Consider the following 20352-nt stretch of genomic DNA (forward strand, 5'->3'; position numbering starts at 1 on the left):
GATAAACTCAGCTCATAGAACACAAGGTTCTCAAGTTAACATTTCTATACCCATTTGTATGCTTCATCTCTTAAGATAACACACTTAAAATGACTGCTTGAGATAATATACTTTATTAATAATGCAACTATAACCAGTGTTCCCAGTGTCTCCATAGATATTGCTGCTTGAGGACTTCCCTTTTCCCTTTATAGATCCATTCCCAAAGATAACTAACAGCAGGTATCTAGAGCAGCTGAGAACTCATATCTGAGATCATCGTGGTGCTGTCTTCTAAACCTCTTCTCTTCTGACTAATCTTTTACCAAGCACATCTAGAAATCAGTTACTGGAGGGTCCACCCTGCCCAACAAACACTAACATGTTAGAATCTCCATTGAGAACCACCTTAGTCTCCACTGAGAGTACTTTTATTTAGACCCCATCAAGAGGCTGCATACATAAGATCATTATCAATTCCTTTAAACTTTTCAACAAATTGTTTTTTGTGCCTTTAAAAAACATCATAAGTGAATAAATGTATTCTAGCATATAGTAAGCACTCAAAAATTTTATTATATGCCCTTAAATGTTCCCTGGAGTGTGAAGTAGCATTCTCTGTGTCATAATTGGCTTCTGCTCCTTCACAGGATATTTCATTTGCTCATGTATGGTGTGCTTCCTCCTCTTCTTTCGTTCCTTCCCAGGTGCAGAGTTGTCGTTACAGTCAAGTGTATCTCATTTCCCTCTCTCTTCATTAGGTCACACTTATCAGATCTAGTGAAGAATCATATTTCTTTCGAATTGAAAATTGCCTTTTAGCACCAGGTTTTTATTTCTCCAAAGTGTTTTTTCAGCCTGCAATGAAGTTTTTAGATTACCAATCAAAGGGGACATCTGCCAAGGGTGGCTTTTCTTATTGAAATGAAAATTTGTGAGGCAAATTTAAGCAAAAAAAAAAAAAAAAAAAAAAAAAAATCTTTCCTTGCTCTGATTTCTCTAGCTGAAAACAAAACAGGCTACTGTCCTAGAACTTTTAGAATTCTTAGAATGACTGTGATAAGTGGCTTCAAGAAGTTGTAACGGAGGACAAAGTTTGGACAAAACCCAAGAGGTGGACTAGTGGAAGGATGGAATACAGGGATAATGCACAGAAAGTAAGTTTGGAGTGAAGATGCACATATTTACCAGACAGTGTATTGGTACTTCAATGTTACTATCTACCCTCCCACTCTAAGATACTGGCAGGAAGTAGTTTGGGGAACATTCAGAACAGAAAGGCAGGTGCCGAAAGTCTTACCTTTCTTTTTCTGTCTGCTTTATTCATTTCTCAGACAGTCTATGTGCAGAAAAACTTCTACCAATTCTCTCTAGAGAGCAATATTCCCCTCATTTTAGGCATCCACTTTTTGAGTATGAGTTAGCTTGAAGAGAAAATACCTTTAGTTAGAATTTTTGGAGTTGTCTTCTGCTGGAAAAGCAATAAACCTGTGAAACATTGTACAAGGTCTGGAAACAGAGAACATATAGCTGTAGGTTTCAAAAGAGTGAGAAACTGCCTTCAAGTCTTAATTTTCATCATTCATTAGTTTTAGTATACTGCAAAGGAAACTAATATTGTCTAAACTTTCAGTTAGCATCTGTGTGATGAGGAAGTTACTGTAAATAACCCCAAGGGCAGGCCTTTCATGGATATCTTGTGGTTCTGTGCATTCTCTCTGACTTGATTCTGCTTGGCTTATCTTCTTGTGACATATGATCTTGACGCAAGAGTCATACATTCATTCATGAGCACTTACGTGTAAGACTATCATACTTTTAGGAAAAGACATAAGGCCAGGCATGGTGGCTCACGCCTGTAACCCCAGCATTTTGGGAGGCCGAGGCAGGTGGATCACCTGAGGTCAGGAGTTCGAGATCAGCCTGGCCAATATGGTGAAACCTCATCTTTACTAAAAATACAAAAGGTTAGCTAGGCATGGTGGCACGCATCTGTAATCCCAGCTACTTGGGAGGCTGAGGCAGGAGAATCACTTGAACCTGGGAGTCGGCAGTTGAATTGAGCCGAGATCGTGCCGTTGAACTCCAGCCTGGGCAACAAGAGTGAAACTCCATCTCAAAAAATAAAATAAAATAAAAAGACATAAAGGACTCTACAGCAGAGTAGAATACAAATAGACCAGATATTGATGAGAGACAATATACGTAATGAAGATTGGTGAAAACAGAGGGGAATGAATTCCCAAGCTTGAATATCAAAGTCATTTTAATTTTTAGGTTAAGAGTTTTGCTTAATAACCCATGAGATTGTCTATTCTCTTTTTTTTTTTCAATAGACACATATTTATTTACCCCCTTCTATGTAATACCAGGTAACAGAGACACAAAATTGAACTTACAACAAATTTACAAATGACTGGGAAAGACAAAACAAGTTCTCAATAATTATAATACACAGCAGAATAGCATGTTGCATTTAACCCCCACCCAGTCATTGCTTCAGAGGTTTTCTTGCTCTTGAAATATAGCAGTGAGTTAATGTTAACGAGTCCCTTCCTGATCAGGCCTTTCCTGCACTCCTATGCTGATTTCTAGAACTAGATATTTAGAAATGGCTTCCCCTTGACGAAAACAAGAAATGATAGTTTGTCAGCAGAGACAAATCAAGTACTTAGTGTCCTCAGAGCAATATCTTGCTAAATCCACCACTTATAGAGTGACTTGGCTCTACAGAGATATTCTGGAGAGTCAGTAATCTGTGGGAGGGCAAGGAACAAGGTGTCATTCAGCTTTGGGGGCAACTGAGTCTGTGGGGTAGGATGTGGAGATTCCTAAACTGGAGATCAACAAAGCACTGAATTGAGGAGAGGGCTCTCAGGTGTAGTCCATATCTGCTTTCTCCTGCCCAGTCACCTTCCCAAGTCTCCCAATAACAGACCCCTCCAAGCCCCAGAAGCTAGGGACAGGTCCAGGTGTGCTCTCATGAGGGTGAATCACAGTCCTTTGGGGGAATTTCTCATCCTGCAGTTGAGACTGATATTGGTTTTTCCTTAGGAATAGTAGAAAATAAAACCAACACAGAGAACATATGGAGAAAAACAGTCCTGATGACCAAAGCATGTCATGCCGAATGCTTTGGAATTTCCAGTCAGGTAAATAATATATGTATAAATGTAATCTGATGCATTTGTTTATTGATTGATTCCTTAAGCTATTTTTTAAAAATTTTCTTTATTGTTAGAAGTGAGAGTCTCACTATGTTGCCTAGGCTAGTCTTGAATTACCCGGTTCAAGCGAACCTCCTGCCTCAACCTCCTGAGTAGCTGGGACTACAGGTACGTTCCACTATGCCTAGTCCTTAAACTATTTTAGATTAGGTTTATATTACTTGCAACCAAAAGGTCTGAATTAACAAAGGGTCTCACTCTGGCTCTTCCTTGGTATATATTACTATGGGGATGGGATGACCAAGGTCCTAGAGAAATCTCATCTGATCCACTCTTTCTATTTTTCCAGGTCTCGTGAAGAGTTGCCATTTTCCCTCCTCAATTTGTTCCCTAAAACTTTACTCAGTCAGGCACGGTGGCTCATGTCTGTAATCCCCTTGGGAGCCTAGGACAGGTGGGTCACTTGAGGCCAGGAGTTTGAGAACAGCCTGGACAAGATGGTGAAACCCCATCCCTATTTTTTTTTTACCTTATTTATTTATTTGTTAGTTTTTCATTATACTTTAAGTTCTAAAGTACATGTGCACAACGTGCAGGTTTCATGCATAGGTATACATGTGCCATGTTGGTTTGCTGCACCCATCGACTCATCATTTACATTACGTATTTCTCCTAATGCTATCCCTGCTCCAGCCCCCCATCCCCTGACAGGTCCCAGTGTGTGATGTTCCCCTTCCCATGTCCAAGTGATCTCATTGTTCAATTCCCACCTATGAGTGAGAACATGCGGTGTTTGGTTTTCTGTCCTTGTGATAGTTTGCTGAGAATGATGGTTTCCAGCTTCTTCCATGTCCCTACAAAGGACATGAACTCATCCTTTTATATGGCTGCCTAGTATTCCAGGGTGTATATGTGCTACATTTTCTTAATCTAGACTATCATTGACGGACATTTGGGTTGGTTCCAAGTCTTTGCTATTGTGAATACTGCCCCAGTACACATATATATGCATGTGTCTTTATAGTAGCATGGTTTATAATACTTTGGGTATATACCCAGTAATGGGATTGCTGGGTCAAATGATAATTCTACTCTAGATCCTTGAGGAATCACCACACTGTCTTCCACAATGGTTGAACCAATTTACGCTCCCACCAACAGTGTAAAAGCGTTCCTATTTCTCCACATCCTCACCAGCATCTGTTGTTTCCTGAATTTTTAATGATTGCCATTCTAACTGGTGTGAGATGGCATCTCATTGTGGTTTTAATCTGCATTTCTCTGATGACCAGTGATGATGAGCATTTTTTCATGTGTCTGTTGGCTGCATAAACGTCTTCTTTTGAGAAGTGTCTGTTCATATCCTTCGCCCACTTTTCGATGGGGTTGTTTTTTTTCTTGTAAGTTTGTTTGAATTCTTTGTAGATTCTGGGATATTAGCCCTTTTTCAGATGGGTAGATTGCAAAAATTTTCTCCCATTCTGCAGGTTGCCTCTTCACTCTGATGGTAGTTTCTTTTGCCGTGCAGAAGCACTTCAGTTTAATTAGATCCCATCTGTCTATTTTGGCTTCTGTTGCCATTGCTTTTGGTGTTTTGGTCATGAAGTCCTTGCCCATGGCTATGTCCTGAATGGTATTGCCTAGATTTTCTTCTAGGGTTTTTATGGTATTAGGTCTAACATTTAAGTCTCTAATCCATCTTGAATTAATTTTTGTATAAGGTGTAAGAAGGGATCCAGTTTCAGCTTTCTACATACAGCTAGCCAGTTTTCCCAGCACCATTTATTAAATAGGGAATCCTTTCCCCCATTTCTTGTTTTTCTCAGGTTTGTCAAAGATCAGATGGTTGTAGATGTGTGGCATTATTTCTGATACCTCTGTTCTGTTTCATTGGTCTGTATCTCTGTTTTGGTACCACTACCATGCTGTTTTGGTTACTGTAACCTTGTAGTATAGTTTGAAGTCAGGTAGTGTGATACCTCTAGCTTTGTTATTATTGCATAGGATTGTCTTGGCAGTGTGGGCTCTGTTCTGGTTCCACATGAACTTTAAATTAGTTTTTTTCCAATTCTGTGAAGAAAGTCATTGGTAGCTTGATGGGGATGGCATTGAATCTAAAAATTACTTTGGGCAGTATGGCCATTTTCATGATATTGATTCTTCCTATCCATGAGTGTGGAATATTCTTCCACTGGTTTGTGTCCTCTTTTATTTCACTGAGCAGTGGTTTGTAGTTCTCCTTGAAGAGGTCCTTCACATCCCTTGTAAGTTGAATTCCTAGGTATTTTATTCTATTTGAAGCAATTTTTTTGTGAATGGGAGTTCACTCATAGTTTGGCTCTCTCTTTGTCTGTTAATGGTGAATATGAATGCGTGTGATTTTTGCACATTGATTTTGTATCCTGAGACTGCTGAAGTTGCTTACCAGCTTGAGTAGATTTTGGGCTGAGACGATGGGGTTTTCTAAATAGACAATCATGTCATCTGAAAACAGGACCAATTTAACTTCTTCTTCTTTTCCTAATTGAATACCCTTTATTTCTTTCTCTTGCTTGATTGCCCTGGCCAGAACTTCCAACACTATGTTGAATAGAAATAGTGAGAGAGGGCATCCTTGTCTTGTGGCTGTTTTCAAAGGGAATGCTTCCAGTTTTTGTCCATTCAGTATGCTATTGGATGTGAGTTTGTTATAAATACCTCTTATTATTTTGAGATATGTTCCATCAATACCTAGTTTATTGAGAGTTTTTAGCATGAAGGGCTGTTAAATTTTCCAAGACCTTTTCTGCATCTATTGAGATAATCATGTGGTTTTTGTTGCCGTTTCTGTTTATGTGATGGATTACATTGATTGATTTCCGTATGTTGAACCAACCTTGCATCCCAGCGATGAAGCCAACTTGATGATGGTGGATAAGCTTTTTGATGTACTGCTGGATTCAGTTTGCCAGTATTTTATTGAGGATTTTTGCATCAATGTTCGTCAGGGATATTTGTCTAAAATTCTCCTTTTTTGTAGTTTCTCTGCCAGGCTTTAGTATCAGAATGATGTTGGCCTCATAAAGTGAGTTAGGGAGAACTCCCTCTTTTTCTACTGATTGGAATAGTTTCAGAAGGAATGGTGCCAGCTCCTCTTTGTACCTCTGGTAGAATTTGGCTGTGAATCCATCTTGTCCTGGACTTTCTTTGGTTTGTAGGCTATTAATTATTGCCTCAATTTCAGAGTCTGTTATTGGTCTATTCAGAGATTCAAATTCTTCCTGATTTAGTCTTGGGAGAGTGTATATGTCCAGGAATTTATCCATTTCTTATAGATTTTCTAGTTTATTTGCATAGAGGTGTTTATGGTATTCTCTGATGGTAGTTTGTATTTCTGTGGGATTGGTGGTGATAGCCCCTTTATCTTTTTTTTATTGTGTCTATTTTATTCTTCTTTCTTTTCTTCTTTATTAGTCTTGCTAGTGGTCTATCGTTTTGTTGATCTTTTAGAAAACCTGCTCCTGGATTCATTGATTTTTTTGAAGGGTTTTCGTGTCTCTATCTCTTTCTGTTCTACTCTGATCTTAGTTATTTTTTGCCTTCTGCTAGCTTTTGAATTTGTTTGTTCTTGCTTCTCTAGTTCTTTTAATTGTGATGTTAGGGTGTCAATTTGAGATCTCTCCTCTTTCTCTTGTGGGCATTTAGTGCTATAAATTTCCCTCCACACACTGCTTTAAATGTGTGTCCCAGAGATTCTGGTACGTTGTGTCTTTGTTCTCATTGGTTTCAAAGAACATCTTTATTTCTGCCTTCATTTCGTCATTTACCCTGTAGTCATTCAGGAGCAAGTTGTTCAGTTTCCATGTAGTTGTGTGGTTTTGAGTGAGTGTGTTAATCCTGAGTTGTAATTTGATCACATGGTGGTGTGAGAGATAGTTTGTTATAATTTCTGTTCTTTTACATTTGCTGAGGAGTGCTTTACTTCCAATTATGTGGTCAATTTTAGAGTAAGTGCAATGTGGTGCTGAGAAGAATATATATTCTGTTGATTTGGGGTGGAGAATTCTGTAGATGTCTATTAGGTCCACTTGTTGCCGAGCTAAGTTCAAGTCCTGAGTATTCTTATTAACCTTCTGTCTCATTGATCTGTCTAACATTGACAGTGGGGTGTTAAAGTATCCCATTATTATCATGTGGGAATCTAAGTCTCTTTGTAGGTCTCTGAGGACTTGCTTTATGAATCTGGGTGCTTCTGTATTGAGTGCATATATATTTAGGATAGTTAGCTCTTCCTGTTGCATTGATCCCTTTACCATTATGTAATGGCCTTCTTTGTCTCTTTTAATCTTTGTTGGTTTAAAGTCTGTTTTATCAGAGACTAGGATTACAACCCCTGCTTTCTTTTTTTTTTTCTTTCTTTCTTTTTTTTTTTTGCTTTCCATTTGCTTGGTAGATCTTCCTCCATCCCTTTATTTTGGGTCTATGTGCCTCTTTGCATGTGAGATGGATCTGCTGAATACAGCACACTGATGGGTCTTGACTCTTTATCCAATTTGCCAGTCTGTGTCTTTTGACTGAGGCATTTAGCCCATTTACATTTAAGGTTAATATTGTTATGTGTGAATTTGATCCTGTCATTATGGTGTTCACTGGTTATTCTGCCAGTTAATTGATGCAGTTTCTTCATAGCATCGATGACCTTACCGTTTGGCATGTTTTTGCAGTGGGTGTTAACAGTTGTTTCTTTCTATGTTTAGTCCTTCCTTCAGGAGCTCTTGTAAGGCAGGCCTGGTGGTGTCAAAATCTCTCAGCATTTGTTTATCTGTAAGAGATTTTATTTCTCCTTCATTTATGAAGCTTAGTTTGGCTAGATATGAAATTCTGGGTTGAAAATTCTTTTCTTTAAGAATGTTGAATATTGGCCCCCACTCTCTTCTGGCTTATAGGATTTCTGCTGAGAGATCCACTGTTAGTCTGGTGCACTTCCTTTTGTGGGTAACTCAACCTTTCTCTCTGGCTGCCGTTAACACTTTTTCCTTCATTTCTACCTTGGTGAATGTGACATATATGTGTCTTGGTGTTGCCCTTCTTGAGCAGTCTCTTTGTGGTGTTCTCTGTGTTTCGTGAATTTGAATGTTGGCTTGCCTTGGTAGGTTGGGGAATTTCTCCTGGATAATATCCTGAAAAGTGTTTTCCAACTTGGTTCCGTTCTCCCCATCACTCTCAGGTACACGTAGATTTCTTCTTTTCACATAGTCCCATATTTCTTGGAAGGCTTTGTTTATTTCTTTTTTACTATTTTTTCTCTAACCATGTCTTCTCACTTTATTTCATTAATTTGATCTTCAATCACTGATACCCTTTCTTCCACTTGATTGAATTGGCTATTGAAGTTTGTGTATGCGTCATGAAGTTCTCATGCCATGGTTTTCAGCTCCGTTAGGTCATTTAAGGTCTTCTCTACACTGTTTATTCTAGATATCCATTCATCTAATCTTTTTTCAAGGTTTTAAGCTTCCTTATGATGGGTTTGAACATCCTCCTTTAGCTCAGAGAAGTTCATTATTACCGACCTTCTGAAGTCTACTTCTGTCAACTCCTCAAAGTCATTCTCTGTCCAGCTTTGTTCCATTGCTGGCCAGGAGCTGTGATCCTTTGGAGGAGAAGAGACGCTCTGATTTTTAGAATTTTCAGGTTTTCTGCTCTTGTTTCTCCCCATCTTTGTGGTTTTATCTACCTTTGGTCTTTGATGTTAGTGACCTACAGATGGGGTTTTGTTGTAGATGACCTTTTTGTTGATGTTGATGCTATTCCTTCCTGTTTGTTAGTTTTCTTTCTAACAGTCAGGTCCCTCAGCTGCAGGTCTGTTGGAGTTTGCTGAAGTTCCACTCCAGACCCTTTTTGATTGAGTATCACCAGCAGAGGCTCAGTTGGAAATGGAGAAATCATCCATCATCTGTGTTGATCATGCTGGGAGCTTCAGACCAGAGCTGTTCCTATTCAGCCATCTTGGAACTCCCCCTGTCTCTTATGTGGATGGGTTTCATCTTATTTTCAATGTCCTCATGTTCTAGAAGTTTCTGTTTAGTCCTGGCACTAAAGGGCAATTCCAGATTGTCTATTCTCTTTACACTTCAACAAGTAGTCACAGGACTAGAAGTCACATTTGGGTTTCAGGAATATTTGCACAGAGACATTATTAGAAATGTCCTGCTTAACATTTTAGAAATCATCCAACTCTGTGACTTTCTCAGAGAACAGGATAAAACTGTCATTAAGTATTATCTTATCTTTTCATTTTTATGTTGACATTATCACTGCAGAGTAATCATGGTATCTGAGGTACTCCTGCATAATCACAGAGCAAGCATCCCTGCACTGCATATTATCTTAATGCCAGGGACGACCAAGGGCCTAGTCTGTCATAATACGCTACAACTTCCTTATTAATTTACTTGCTGTAGTCCAGTTTACTTCCCCAGAACCCTCTTTCAATTAAGTCTTCTTAGAAGTATCAGGGATTCTTGCTCTTTAGTTCTTCTCCAATCCCTCTTTGAGTTTCTTCTTTCGCTCCTCATCCATCATTGTTTCCCCTTTTACAGATAAGAATTGAAGTATTCTTATTATTTAGAAAACAGGCAAGGTTTTCCTGATTCAGTGAGAGATAAGGCCCTAGTAGTCACTTGTCTACAGTAGATTCATGACATCATACCATTTACATGAATTTCTACCTTTATAGATTTGATGTCCAAGGTCAGAGGCATCTGTGACATTTGCAATGTTTATACACATCCATCCACCTTCATATGGTTGGTGGGCTTCTCTGGGTGGCTGATGAACTCTTGTTTTAGGGTAGTACAGTAATTAGCTTCTATTATTAAAACACAGATTATTGATTTCAAAGCTTAAGACTATTTACTTTTTCTCTACTTTTCTATTCCTATTGGGAGAACAGACAATATTGGCGATTGATGTAGGCTAGATATCAGTGTTTTATTGGGACCATTGTGACTATGTCAAGGTTTGCTCATTCTGACTGCACTTTCCCCTTATTATTACAGAGTAAGACTATTTCAAACTTTAGGCATAATGGTTCCATTCTAGTAACCATAACATATGTTACATGTTCTCAATGTAAATGTTTCCATGATCTCCATTTTAGAAAAATAATCTAGTACTAACTTGTCTAAAGTTTCTCTTGCATGCTAATTATTATCCAGTAGATTTAAATAAAAGGTATTTCATTCATGTAATATTCGAGTATAGGATATAAACAAATTTCACATATATCATATATAGAGAAGGTGATTTACACTAAAAGTCAATAAACAGACCAGTGGTTTGATATATCATCAAAGTGGTTCTTTCCTTTCTTTGTCTAGAGATAAATAGTTATAGGTTGCAACTTTAATATAGAAGTGATGAAATACTCCTTGGTAAGCTGTAATGAAAATATTGTAAAACTTTAGACACTTTATTTATTCAACACATATTTATTCTATATCTAATGTATACTGAAGTCTTTGTTACAAAATGATGATGAAAGGTATTTAAGATATGATTCTTTCCTTGATGAGATGTAAAGTTTAGCAAAAAAATTACTATGATTGCTGTGATAAAAGTATCGAGAGGGCAAAGAGGTAACCTAAATGAGAGGCTGGTTTTGAAAAGATCAACAAAATTGATAGACTGCTAGCAAGACTAATAAAGAAGAAAAGAAAGAAGAATCAAATAGATGCAATAAAAAATGATAAAGAGGATATCACCACTGACCTCACAGAAATGCAGACTACCATCAGAGAATACTATAAACAGCTCTACGCAAATAAACTAGAAAACCTAGAAGAAATGGATAATTTCCTGGACACCTACACTCTCCCAAGACTAACCCAGGGAGAAGTTGAATCCCTGAATAGACCAATAGCAGGCTCTGAAATTGAGGCAATAATTAATAGCCTACCAACCAAAAAAAGTCCAGGACCAGACAGATTCACAGCCAAATTCTATCAGGGGTACAAGGAGGAGCTGGTACCATGCCTTCTAAAACTATTCCAATCAATAGAAAAAGAGAGAGTCCTCCCTAACTCATTCTATGAGGCCAACATCATCCTGATACCAAAACCTGGCAGAGACACAACAAAAAAAGAGAATTTTAGACCAATATCCCTGATGAACATTGATACAAAAATCCTCAATAAAATACTAGCAAACCGAATCCAGCAGCACATCAAAAAGCTTATCCACCATAGTCAAGTGGGCTTCATCTCTGAGATGCAAGGCTTGTTCAACATATGCAAATCAATAAACGTAATCCAGCATATAAACAGAACCAAAGACAAAAAGCACATGATTATCTCAATAGATGCAGAAAAGACCTTTGACACAATTCAACAGCCCTTCATGCTAAAAACTCTCAATAAATTCGGTATTGATGGAACATATCTCAAAATACTAAGAGCTATTTATTACAAACCCATAGCCAATATCATACTGAATGGGCAAAAACTGGAAGCATTCCCTCTGAAAACTGGCACGAGACAGGGATGCCCTCTCTCACCACTCCTATTCAACATAGTGTTGGAAGTTCTGGCTAGGGCAATCAGGCAAGAGAAAGAAATCAGGGGTATTCAGTTAGGAAAAGAAGAAGTCAAATTGTCCCTGTTTGCAGATACATGATTATATATTTAGAAAACCCCATCATCTCAGCCCAAAATCTCCTTAAGCTGAAAAACAACTTCAGCAAAGTCTCAGGATACAAAATTCATGTGCAAAAATCACAAGCATTCTTATACGCCAGTAACAGACAAACAGAGAGCCAAATCATGAATGAACTTCCATTCACAATTGCTTCAAAGAGAATAAAATACCTAGGAATCCAACTTACAAGGGATGTAAAGGACCTCTTCAAGGAGAACTACAAACCACTACTCAGTGAAATAAAAGAGGACACAAACAAATGGAAGAACATACCATACTCATGGATAAGAAGAATCAATATTGTGAAAATGGCCATACTGCCCAAGGTAATTTTTAGATTCAATGCCATCCCCATCAAGCTACCAATGACTTTCTTCACAGAATTGGGAAAAAAACTGCTTTAAAGTTCATATGGAACCAAAAAAGAGCCCGCATTGCCAAGACAATCCTAAGACAAAAGAGCAAAGCTGGAGGCATCACGCTACCTGACTTCAAACTATACTACAAGGCTACAGTAACCAAAACAGCATGGTAGTGGTACCAAAACAGAGATATAGACCAATGGAACAGAACAGAGCCCTCAGAAATAATACCACACATCTACAGCCATCTGATCTTTGACAAACCTGAGAAAAACAAGAAATGGGGAAAGGATTCCCTATTTAATAAATGGTGCTGGGAAAATGGGCTAGCCAGAAGCAGAAAGCTGAAACTGGATCCTTTCCTTACTCCTTATATGAAAATTAATTCAAGATGGATTAGAGACTTAAATGTTAGACCTAATACCATAAAAACCCTAGAAGAAAACCTAGGTAATACCATTCAGGACATAGGCATGGGCAAAGACTTCATGTCTAAAACACCAAAAGCAACGGCAGCAAAAGCCAAAATTGACACATGGGATCTCATTAAACTAAAGAGCTTCTGCACAGCAAAAGAAACTACCATCAGAGTGAAGAGGCAACCTACAGAATGGGAGAAAATTTTTGCAATCTACTCATCTGACAAAGGGCTAATATCCAGAACCTATAAAGAACTCAAACAAATTTACAAGAAAAAAACAAACAACCCCATCAAAAAGTGGGCAAAGGATATGAACAGACAGTTCTCAAAAGAAGACATTCATACAGCCAACAGACACATGAAAAAATGTGTCTGTTGCATTTCACTGGCCATCAGAGAAATGCAAATCAAAACCACAGTGAGATACCATCTCACACCAGTTAGAATGGCAATCATTAAAAAGTCAGGAAACAACAGGTGCTGGAGAGGATGTGGAGAAATAGGAACACTTTTACACTGTTGGTGGGATTGTAAACTAGTTCAACAATTGTGGAAAACAGTATGGCGACTCCTCAAGGATCTAGAACTAGAAATACCATATGACCCAGCCATCGCATTACTGGGTATATACCCAGAGGATTATAAATAATGCTGCTATAAAGACACATGCACACGTATATTTATTGCGGCACTATTCACAATAGCAAAGACTTGGAATCAACCCAAGTGTCCATCAGTGACAGACTGGATTAAGAAAATGTGGCACATGTACACCATGGAATACTATGTAGCCATAAAAAAGGATGAGTTCGTGTCCTTTGTAGGGACATGGATGCAACTGGAAACCATCATTCTCAGCAAACTCTCATAAGAAAAGAAAACCAAACACCGCATATTCTCACTCATAGTTGGGAATTGAACAATGAGAGCACTTGGACATGGGAAGGGGAACATCACACACTGGGGCCTATTATGGGGAGGGAGGAGTGGGGAGGGATGGCATTAGGAGTTATAACTGATGTAAATGACGAGTTGATGGGAGCTGACGAGTTGATGGGTGCAGCACACCAACATGGCACATGTATACCTATGTAACAAACCTGCATGTTGTGCACATGTACCCTAGAACTTAAAGTACAATTTAAAAAAAGGAAAAAAGACCACATGCAAGAATTAGGAAGATTAGGAAAGAGAAAACAGCATCTGAGCATGTTGATAGTACTGGTTTGGGGAATTTAGCTGACATATTAAAAGAACTTTCTGAACAACAAAAAAAATAAAAATAAAAGAATAAAAAGTAAATGAGGGGCTGGGTAAATTTGCTGAAGAGACACAAAGAACATTCCTGAGGTGCTTCGAGGAGAAGCTGATGCATTTTCTGAGTTTTAACAGCTTAGTATATCATCAAGAAGCCATGGCATAACCTGCATAGAATGAAAATTATCTTAACTAAATCTTAAATAAAGCAAACTACCCTAGAAGCATCAAATGTGTGCTGCCAGACAAGAGTATCCTTTACATTTAACAAATAAATTTAAATTTATTCACTTTCTCATTTATCAAATTATCATGCACAACTTAAAATACCATTTAAATTGTCATATGGTAGAATAGGCTATTTTGGTATACAGTTCAGCAAATTTGAACACATATTACATGTTAAACAATTAGTGTTGAACAATTAGTGTGATTACTAGCCTTGTAACTAAACAGAAATATCCCACCATCCCCCACAAAACCACCCATACTATTCATTCACCCAACCCCTAACCTTAAGGCAATCCCTGATCTGTTCTCCATCTGTCCTCATTTCGTGAACTCCTTTCTCTGTCATCTCCATTCTGTTATTCAATCCATTTAATGATGTTAAAATTTCAATTGTTTTATATTTAGTTGTAAAATTTCCATTTTGTTCTTTATGTTTCCTCCTCTTTCTTTTCCTCCTTCTTCTTCTATTTTTTTCTGATAATTTTATTTTTCTATTCATTTCAATAATGTTTATGATTGCTTACTGAGATAATTTATAGGACCTACTTTGAAGTCTTTTCTGATAATTTCAAGATCTATGTTATCTTGGTATTGATGTTTGTTGATTATCTTCTTCCTTGAGAGTTGACATTCTTTGCTGAGTAGCTTTGAATCACATCCTAGTCATTTTGAATATAATATTATGAGTGTATAAGTCTTATTTAAGTGTTATTGACAATGCTGATATGTTTCTTTTAGCAGGGAATCTATTTGGTTAGGTTCAGACTGCTAGTTCTAGTCCATCTTCTATCACTTGTTGTTTTATAATAAATTCAGTTTTTTAAAGCCTTTATAGTGTTATTTGGATCTGTTTCCCACCTGGGATGTGGTCTATCTCTTAGTTTAATTCTTAAATTGTTTGATATTTTTACTAATGTCAGATCTACATACAAACAGCTTCACAGTAACCCAGAAGTTAATAAATACTTGCATGGTATTGCTTTCCTCAAATCCTCCCTCTTTGTGTTCTCTCCAAAAATTTCTGGTTCTCTGGGCCTCCCATTTTGAGTCACATGGCCAGAAAACTGGGCCTTTTTTACTACTGTCTCCTGTGCCCTTTTACAAATATACCTGCCCCTAAGACCAAGCAGAGATAGAACAGAGTGAGGAAAAAAAGCAACATGTGATCACTGCAGCTTCTTCAGACCACAGTTCCAATGATGGTGAAGGAAAGCTCACCTATTTCATAGTTTTGGCTCTTATGGGCTTTTGTTACCACTCCAAAATTTTTACTAGGGGCTAGAGTGCAAAAGAATGGCACAAAAACCAGGGAAAAATACAAAAAAAGTGTTGTTTTTGTAGTCCGTTTGAACATTACATGTTTCTTTTATTGCTCCTTGAGTCAGATTAGAGAGATGTCTTGTAGACGTCTCCAAATGCACACTGTGTCCACTTTAGATTTCAGAATTTCACTGCATCTAGGCTCAGGATATTGAAGGGTATCTGGGCAAAACACCAACACCAAAAAGGCATTCTCAGCACTAGATTTGGCAGTACGTTGAATTCTGGTCTTTTTCCTCAATCTGCTTGCTGTTACTTACTTTCCAGAGTCCTCAAAGAAGACTCACAAATAAATATTGCATATATTTGAAATAGGATAATCAAACAATTTATTTTCTAATCTGAAAAGCTATAAAATATTTTCCTGTCAGAAATTTAGCTTCTGTTTAACTTGAATATTCTACATTCATTTGATATGATATTCAGAGTTCTGAAGAAGACTATTTTTGAAATTTATGCCAAAATCTTTTCACAGAGACACACAACTGATCTCTTAAAATATCTGAGCTAAATTATGTGACTGAATTGCTGACAGCAGCTCCTAATCTAGACACCACAACTGCTGACCGAGAGAAAGGATGATTGGTTGGATTGGCATCTTCTTATTCTATATTAGGGTAAGGAGAATTTATAATAGTATGTGTGATCGAAACAAAAATTAGTGTTTTGGCTGACAGAATCATCATTTTAATGCTTTGCCTGAAAAGACTGATCTGGAAACAATTTAGAGAGTTAATTTATAACCAACTTTAAAAAATAACACATGTTTTCAAGACTTCCCAAATATGTACTGAATAGGGAACTATCCGACCACTTGAATTTTCTTTAATCTTACAGTATAATCAAACATTCCCTAGCAAAACTTCACCCGTGGGAGATCAGGGACACTCTTTGGAGGTCATTAGGTCAGAAATCAATATGGAGTTTTACTGTGATCACCACATGTACCTCATGTTTGCAAGACATGTTTCAGTTTATGTGCCAGGTTGACCTTAATTGTTCCAGAACTTCAGACACCCCCAGAGAGTGAAAATCAGAAACTGCAAAAAATATTACCAGGAGACACAGCATGTCTTGGCATGTCTGACAATAAAATGTAAAGTATTTCTCCAATAATCCTGGGATATCCAGAAACAAAAGGGATTCTTGAATATTAGGTCTTTGAATGTTAAGGCTATAGTGACAAAGTTAAGACTTAATAGATTGAGGCCTGAAACAGGGAAGTCCAGCAACTGAAACCCTGTTATGAACAGTAAGAGAAAGCACCTTCAAAAAGGTCAGTGTTTTCAAAACATGTACTTTGAGTTAGAGCTTGGTAAATTTTTGCTATATCTTTTTATAGCTTTTATCTTTTACACCTAATTTTCTTCTAAAAATGATTTTCTTTTTATTATTTTTGAATTAATAAGTCCAATTACAATACTACAATTCATTAACAGGCAGTTTTTTTTTGCTAAAGATGGTAACCATACGGAGAATTATTAAACTATATTAGCTATATTAAACTATGTTGTTAAACAATGCTATAAACTACAAAAGAAAATAAAGATAAATAAAGAAATTCAAATACTAATACATTTTCTCTATTTATAAAATGTAAAAATAAAAAAGAGAGGAATTCCATGTCAGAGGAGATGAAGTAGATGTACTTTTTCCTATTCCTTCTGTTAACTACAACTAAAAATCCTGCACATTATACATAAAACAAACATGAGAAGAACCCAAAAAGTGTGAAGATGAAAGAGCAGCTAGAAGTCTTGGGACCCCGGTAATGACATATAGTGAATTCCCTGGGTTTTCTTTTTGCCACTTATATTCCAGACTTGGAGTTGACAAAGCTTGTAATCTGAAAACATCAACAAATGCAAACGAACAAACAAACAAAAAAGCCCAACAAAAGCCTACTCTTTTTAGTCAAAGGATCAAGAAAAGGGCAACCTAGCAAGACAGAAAAGATCAGACAGCATCTTATGTATTCTAGCCAAACACTACAGAACAACTCTAGTTCCATCTCAGCCATGTCAGCAAAGACAGTGGGGAGCTGCCTCGACTTCTGTCTACCCTTCTGAAGTTGTAACAAGGTACTAGTTAATCTTGTCAGATGTTGTCAGAGGAGATCAAGCAGAGACATGAGACTTTCATCTTTGCCCATTGGTCACAAGGTTCCTTTCTCCCACAGTATTAGTGGACTTCATGTGGACAGACTGGATTTGTATTCTTGCCTTGTAGTAATGAGGCATTTCTCCTCTTCCCTACAGGTGGTATCAGAGGAGACCTAGTGGGAGTGAGAATTTTCACTATCATTCAGAGATAATGCAGTCACCCCCAGAATAACATCAATATAAACCACATGGGAAACAAGACCTACTCAGTCTGTCAGTAACAAGGACTCTCCCTTTCCTCAGATGTCAATGGAGGCTAGTGAGAGTCTTGCAATTCTACTTCGATCCTGTAGAAACAAGATGATACTTACCCTTCTCCTGATTGAGCAATATCAGAGAAAGTCAGATATCTAGTTATATCTAGAGTTTCATAACATAATACAAAAATGTCCAGGTTTCTACAAAAATCACCTGTTATGATAAGACCTAGGACAATTTCAAATTGAATGATAAGACACAATAGAAGCCAAAAGAGAAATGAAGTGACAGAGATGTTAGAATTATCTGGCAAATAATTTAATGCAGTCATGATAGAAATGCTTTAATGAACAGTTACAAACAAGATTGGAACAAATGGAAAATTGGAAAGCCTTAGGAAGAAACAGAAAATGTTAGCAAATAAATAGAAGACAAAAAGAAGAATAAATGGAAATTTTAGAGCCAGAAAATAGAATGATCAAAATACAAAACTCAGTGGATGGTCTCAACAGTGTAATCGTGGAGTTAGGGAAAAGAATCAGCGCATTGGAAAATAGTTTGATCTGACCAACAGAGAGAAAATAGAGGAGAAGAAAATGAACAGAGCATGGGGATTATAACAATAGATCTAATATCCATTACACCAGCAACAAGAAGTAGAGGAAAAAAAAAAAAAAAAGGATAAGGTTGAAAATCAAAATGGCTGGAAATCTCCAAAGTTTAGCAAGACATATAAAGCTACAGATTCAAGAAACTGAGTGAGCCACAAAAATATAAATCAAAAGATATTTATGCTAAGACATATCATAATTAAACTGTAAAAACTGAAAACAAATAATATCTTGTGTGCAGACAGAGAAAAATAACATCTTGTTTGTAGGGTACAATAATTCAAAAAGCAGTGGATTTCCCCTCAGAAACTGGATGCCAGAGAAAGTGGCATAATATTTTTCAAAAGCTGAAATAAAAGAACTGTCAACTTAATTCTTGTATACCGTGAAAATATCCCTCAGGAATAAAGGGGAAATCAAGACATTTTCAGATGAAGAAAAACAAAGAATTTGTCATCGATAGTACTACTATAAAAGAATGGCTAAAGAAATATTTCCAACAGAATGAATTTATAAAAGTATAAACCTTCAAACAACAGAAAAGAAGAAGGAACCCAATACCACAAAAATAGGTACATACAATGAGCTTTCTCCGCTTGGATTTTCTAAATTTCAGTTGATAGTTGAAGCAAAAATTATTGCACAGTTCAATGTGGTTCTAAATTTGTGTAGAGAAAATATCTAATAAAATTATGTTTAAATAGGGGAAAGAAAAAAGGACTTAAAAGAGTTAAAGTTATATTTCATTTGAACAGGTAAAATAATGACATAAGTGGGCCAATTATGCATATATGATGTGTTACCACGAGATATACTCAAAAACACTCTGAATCAAAATGGAATTGTAAAAATGTTCAGGCAACTCAGATGAGGAAGGAAAAAGAAAACAGAGAAACAAAAAGCAGAGAACAAACAGAAAACAAACAAAAAATGCCAGGCTTAAGCCCAAATATATCAATAATTACGTTAAATATAAATGTTCTATATAAACTGGTTATAATCCAGAGACTGGAAGAGGGAGTTAAAAAAATAAACATAATACAATTATATGCTGTCTTATAGAAACTTGGCTGGGCGCAGTGGCTCACGCCTGTAATCCCAGCACTTTGGGAGGCCGAGGCAGGCGGATCACAAGGTCAGGAGATCGAGACCATCCTGGCTAACACGGTGAAACCCTATCTCTACTAAAAATACAAAAAATTAGCTGGGCTTGGTGGTGGGCACCTCTAATCCCAGCTACTCGGGAGACTGATGCAGGAGAATGGCGTGAACCCGGGAGGCGGAGCTTGCAGTGAGCTGAGATCCGGCGACTGCACTCCAGCCTGGGCGACAGAGCGAGACTCCATCTCAAAAACAACAACCACAACAACCAAAACTTACTTCAGATATAAGGAAGTCAGTAGGCTGAAGATGAAAGAATGCATAAAGATGTATAATGAACATTTTAACCAAAGGAAAGCAGCAATAGCTGTATTAATATCACGTAAAATAGACTTTAGAGAGAATAATATTTTCAATGAAAGAGGGAGAATTATAGAAGATAAATGGGTTAATCAATAAGGATATAGCAATACTATGTATGCACCAATCAAAAGAGCTGAAACATAAATAAAAATAAGTAGAACTGAAAGGAAAAATAGATAAATCTGCAATTAGAATTGGAGACTTCAAAACCCTCTCTTAACAATTCATACAACAGCTAGAGAGAAAATCAGCAAGGACATACAACTCAATATCAGCAAGAAGATTTCATAAAATGTATAGAAAACTTCATCCAATAGCAACAAAATTTACAATTTTTGAGTGCTCATGAAACATGTACCAAAATAGACAATATCATGGAATATGAAACAAATATTAACAAATATATAATGATTAACATCATAGATATTAGTTTAAAAAGATAAATATTACAGTAGTCCCCCCTTGTCTGTGGTTTTCTGTCTATAATTGCAGTTACCTGTGGTC

The 20352-nt window shown here is 37.1% G+C and overlaps 1 long non-coding RNA gene across 1 annotated transcript; it reads right to left on the reverse strand.

The window, feature by feature from the left end:
- Positions 1 to 388: 388 nt before the first annotated feature.
- Positions 389 to 19538, reverse strand: LOC103877808. The gene is made up of 3 exons (XR_637647.4): positions 18965 to 19538; positions 1280 to 1403; positions 389 to 837 (listed from the first exon to the last, which is right to left on the reverse strand). It is a non-coding gene; the product is annotated as an uncharacterized LOC103877808 (long non-coding RNA).
- Between the last annotated feature and the right edge of the window lie 814 nt (positions 19539 to 20352).

This window comes from Papio anubis, chromosome 12 (genome assembly GCF_008728515.1).
Source record: "Papio anubis isolate 15944 chromosome 12, Panubis1.0, whole genome shotgun sequence".
NCBI classification, from domain to species: Eukaryota; Metazoa; Chordata; class Mammalia; order Primates; family Cercopithecidae; genus Papio; species Papio anubis.